Source organism: Hydra vulgaris, chromosome 08, assembly GCF_038396675.1.
Source record: "Hydra vulgaris chromosome 08, alternate assembly HydraT2T_AEP".
Lineage (NCBI taxonomy): Eukaryota > Metazoa > Cnidaria > Hydrozoa > Anthoathecata > Hydridae > Hydra > Hydra vulgaris.
The window spans coordinates 63,974,752-63,980,751 of record NC_088927.1 but is presented as its reverse complement, the minus strand read 5'-3'; positions in this window follow the sequence as shown (position 1 = coordinate 63,980,751).

Genomic DNA, 6,000 nt, shown 5'->3' with positions numbered 1-6,000 from the left:
ATCCTAGTTAATGAGAATTACTTGTATAAAGCTTCTAATCCTAGTTAATGAGAATTACTTGTATAAAGATTCTTATCCTAGTTAATGAGAATTACTTGTATAAAGATTCTTATCCTAGTTAATGAGAATTACTTGTATAAAGCTTCTAATCCTAGTTAATGAGAATTACTTGTATAAAGCTTCTTATCCTAGTTAATGAGAATTACTTGTATAAAGATTCTTATCCTAGTTAATGAGAATTACTTGTATAAAGCTTCTTATCCTAGTTAATGAGAATTACTTGTATAAAGCTTCTAATCCTAGTTAATGAGAATTACTTGTATAAAGATTCTTATCCTAGTTAATGAGAATTACTTGTATAAAGATTCCTATCCTAGTTAATGAGAATTACTTGTATAAAGCTTCTTATCCTAGTTAATGAGAATTACTTGTATAAAGCTTCTTATCCTAGTTAATGAGAATTACTTGTATAAAGCTTCTTATCCTAGTTAATGAGAATTACTTGTATAAAGCTTCTTATCCTAGTTAATGAGAATTACTTGTATAAAGCTTCTTATCCTAGTTAATGAGAATTACTTGTATAAAGCTTCTTATCCTAGTTAATGAGAATTACTTGTATAAAGCTTCTTATCCTAGTTAATGAGAATTACTTGTATAAAGCTTCTTATCCTAGTTAATGAGAATTACTTGTATAAAGCTTCTTATCCTAGTTAATGAGAATTACTTGTATAAAGCTTCTTATCCTAGTTAATGAGAATTACTTGTATAAAGCTTCTTATCCTAGTTAATGAGAATTACTTGTATAAAGCTTCTTATCCTAGTTAATGAGAATTACTTGTATAAAGCTTCTTATCCTAGTTAATGAGAATTACTTGTATAAAGATTAAAGTTATCAACACTGTATAATGTGGTATTTTGGTATTCCATAATATTAGGTAGTACTCTAATGAAATGCCAATCATCTTTGATATGTGTTGTTAGTTTTGGTACAAGAGGTGATAAGATTTTTTACAACGAGTTCACTAAGGCGTTGGGTAGGTGAAAAAAAACCTCCAACTATTGGTCTTTCTTTAAGATCATCTGGTCATAAACATTTCATATACTCTTTATTAGATTCTTTTATAAAAATTTATATTGCATTAAATTTGTGAATTTTTGGTAAGACATAAAAATTGCTAGTTTTTCATTCATAGTTTTTGAGATAAGTAGTTTCTTTTGTTGTTAAACATTTTTTAAACTTATCCACATGATTTTTAAGTTTCTTGAAACATATTTTATCTGTGTTACTATCAACTTTTTTATATGTTTCTGTTAATAAATGGTCTTGGAACACAAGTTTATCATTATAGTAATCTGCATCCATCAGAACTAAACAGCCTCCTTTATCAGCAGATTTGATAATAACTTTGTTGTTACCTTTCAGTTTCTCTAAGGCATCACGTTCATTTTTAGTAATGTTATATTTTACTTTCATTTCACTAAAAACAAGGTTATTTATTTGCTGTACAATTCTTGATAAAAGAGGTTTGAATGTGATCATTTCCCGATTAGACTTTGATAAGTTTATTTTGGATAAATTTATTGTTTTATGAGTTATATATATATATATATATATATAATATGTATTTTAAGCGGCCGTGGCGCAGTGGTTAGAACGCTTGCTTTATAAGCAGGAGATCCAGGTTCTAAACGAGCTCTGGACATATTTTCGCGTCACGGTAAGGAAGGAGGCGTGAACTTCCTGGTTAAATGCATTTCCGCGGTGCTCTGTGACAAGACCGTTAGGACTTCTTGGGGCACCTAAAAAAAAAAAAAAATATATATATATATATATATATATATATATATATATATGTATATATATATATATATATTAGGGATGCGCCGAACCTGGTTTTTGGCCAAACACCGAGTCCGAACGTTTGGTCATAAAATTTTACCGAACACCGAATGGTTTGGCAACTGAACCTTTACTATTTTTGAAAAAAAAGACATTAGTTTTGATAAATTGTGTTATTAAACATTTAACATTTTATTGTGTTATTAAAAATTTGTTAAAACATTAGTAATGGTTAATAAATTTTGTTTGAAAAATTAAAAAGTAACTTTGAAAAGTTAATTTATTATTGGATGATTGTTTGTGGTGTAAAGAAAATAAATGTTAACATTTTTATTTGTAGTGTAAATAAAAATGTTAGCGATTTTTTTTGAAAAAAATAATACAATTATTAAAGTTAGGTAATATAAATAAATGTATAACCTGTAACGTATTGGATAATATAACATAATATGTAACATGTTCGTTATATTTTAAGATATATTTACACAGTTTTAATTTAAAATGGTTTATTTTTGGTTGAACTTCTTTTTTACAATTTAGAAAAATATTTTAATGTTGTAAAAGTATAAAACAATGTCTTCTGAAAAAATGTCTTTTAAAAGTACTGTGTGGAAATACTTTGAAGTTTCTAAGAAAGACATTCGTTTTTGAATCTGCCTCCTATGCAAAGCAATACTCTCTAGAGGTGGGAATTGTCCAAAGACATTTACCACTAGTGTAATTAGGCGCCATTTAAAAAAAAAAGCACCTTGTGGAGTATGTATTGGCTGAAAAAGAGTCTGATAAAAAAAAATTATTGAAACATCAACTGTTTCTACATCAAGTGATTCGGAAATTAAAAAAACAATTAACATTAGTAGAGAGTATTAATAAAAAAAAGGTTGTGGAATATTAATGACCATAGAGCAATATAGATTCACAATCGCATTGAAGAAATGATGGCATTGGATATTCAACCATACACAATTGTAGAAGATCTTGGTTTTAGAAAACTAATTGAAGAGATATGCCCTAATTGCCAAATACCCAGTAGGAGTTGCTTTAGTGATAATATTGTTCCACAAATATATGATAATCTGTTTAATTCAATCAAGAGTAATATATCTTCTGCCAGTTTTATCTCCCTTATAACTGATATTTGGACAGCAAATAGTTTAAATGTTGCCTTCATAAGCATGACAGCACACTGGCTCAATAATGAATTTTCCCAACAGAGAGCAGTACTCAGAGTTATGCATTTTCCAGAAAGTCACACAGGAAAAAATATAAGTGAATATTTACATAAAGGTTTGCTAAGTTTTGAAAATTCACACACAAAATTCACATTGTTTTACGAGATAATGCTGCCAACATGGTAGCTGGCGTTAGAGACAGTGGTTTTAAGTCAATTCCATGTTTTATACATACAATACAGCTATGTATACATGACTCAATTTTGTTGCAACAATCTGTGAAAAAAATTTTAGTTTGTTGCAAACGTCTGGCAACACATTTTCACCATTCACCAACAGCAGCAGCAAAATTAGAAGCTTTTCAGGAACAACTTGGTTCAAATAAGCATAGGTTAATACAAGATATTACTACAAGATGGAATAGTTCTTACAATACGATTGAAAGGATGCTTGATCAAAGAGTTCCTTTGGCAACTTATACAGCCGATCATGCAACCAATCAACATTAAATTCATTCTAATGGGGCTTATTAGATAAAGTTTTTTTATATTTTAGAACCATTTAAAACTTTAACCGTTAATCTCAGCAAACGTGAGGCATTTTTATCAGATGTTATTCCTTTGATTATGGCTCTTAAAGTATTTTTTAATCAACCATTAGTTTGTGAGGCTTTTTTAAGTATAATAACTTTAGTTAATCAATTGAAAGAGTCAGTAGACAAAAGACTGAGTACATTTTTACATGATAAGTAAAAATGTACTCAGTCTTTTGTCTTTCCACTTTTTGTGACCCAAGATATAAATTAATGTATCAAAAGGAAGATGAGAATGTAATAAAAAATTGGCTAAATGAGCAGATGCAAGAAATGCAGCAACATAATTTAGAACTTGAATCCTCTGATTCTGATTGTGAAGAACCCACAGTAAGTGACACAAATGAAGTGTTTGTGAAACCATCGTGTATAAAATGTGATTCCAATTTTTTAATTACTAAAGATAACAAAAGGTTTAAAAGATCACACTCTAATGTGCAAATGATCAATAAGGAGATTGAAGAGTATTTAAAGCTCCCTCTTGTTATGGAAAAAGAAAGTCCTCTTTTATGGTGGAAAAATTGTGGAAACTTTTTAAAAAATTTAAAGAAAATAGCCCAAAGGTTTCTTTCAGCACCGCCTTCTTCTGTTGAAAGTGAAAGACTTTTTAGTACAGGTGGCAATATTTATGAACCAAGTAGAAACAGACTATCACCAGAAAGTGGTGAAAAATTAATGTTTATACATTATAACTTGAGGGCAACAAGTGATGATTGATTTTTTGACCTTTTATTTTTCTGAAATTATTGATTTGTGATTGTTATCACTATTACATAATACAATTATACAATAATAACAAAATACTTAATTGGAGTGTTATTATGGAACTCCATTATAATGTTTTTCCCTAAGTTTGTTTCTTTCAAATATTTTTTATCAGTTAAACCAGTTGAGTAGCAAGCTTGTAAGAAACTTTCTCTGTTGAGAAATTTATTTATTTTATCACAGCAACAATAGGCATCACGTTTAACAAACTTAAGTTCAATAAAATATCTTTTTCGTTTAAGTTCCTATTTGTTATTTTAAGATTAACAAATGGTGATTTTATAATATTAGATTTTTGTGATGAATTAAAGTAATACTCAATTGATGCAGGGGGTACTTATTTTACAATTATTTTAGTTGAGTAATAGTTTTGGTAAATCTGTTATTCCATTTGGTCAGATTAAATTTATTCTGTTTTGAAAATACATGATAAAATTTAAACCAAAACTGTATTGAAATTCATTTATAAAATCATATTTCTTTCTATGTTTAATTGGTACGCTATTTTAATAAAAACTTTATCCATTTAACCCGTAGCTATGGTACGAGTTAAATTTTATTTATATTTAGATAAATTTATGATGAATTTCGAATTTGCATTATTGGTCGAACATTTGCTAAGGTTCGGCCGAACCGTACGTTCGGCGCATCCCTAATATATATATATATATATATATATATATATATATATATATATATATATATATATATATATATATATATATATATATATATATATATATTTATATATATATATATATATATATATATATATATATATATATATATATATATATATATATGTATATATACTACTATATATATATATATAACTAGTTATATATATATATATATATATATAACTAGTTATATATATATATATATATATATATATATATATATATATATATATATATATATATATACACCAGTTATTGAGAAAAAGTCAATTTTTCGTTGCCGAAGGATTTTCTCACCCGAGCCACTCATCTCTTTTTGATGTTTTTTTTAAGCCTTCAACACGCCAACAGTCTCCTTCCACTTTTTCCACTCACTGTGTATTTGGCTACTTTGTTTTTTTTTATTTCTTATTTTCTCTTGATTGTTATTTTAGGTGCTCCCAGAAGTCCTTACGGTCTTATCACAGAGCACCGCGGGACAGCATTTAACAAAAGTTCACGCCTCCTTCCGAACCAATGCCGCTTGTTGGTCTAGAGCTGGCATCGAACCTCGGACCTCTGGGTTCTGAGCCAGAACTCTAACCACTCCGCCACGGCTGCTCATACTAATCTTTAAGATTAGTAAACAACTCTAATCTTTAAGATTAATTGAAATTTTTCTGATACTATGGTCTTCTTTATACTTGAAAACAATGATGTACAATAATGATTCCTATTTGTGTAAAATTAACTTTTTTTTTACTGTAATAGGTAAAACGCATATATACAAATACTATATTGTTTATATATTTGCCCAACAACATCCAAAATAACAGTTAAATTTTACCGCCAAAATAAATACTAAATTTTTAACTTTTTACGGGGCGACTCATTTGTTTTTGGCCAACACTTTAAATAGCAGTCGTGGAGCAGTGTTTAAAAAGTTTTTTTAAAAGTGTCAAAAATTTTTTG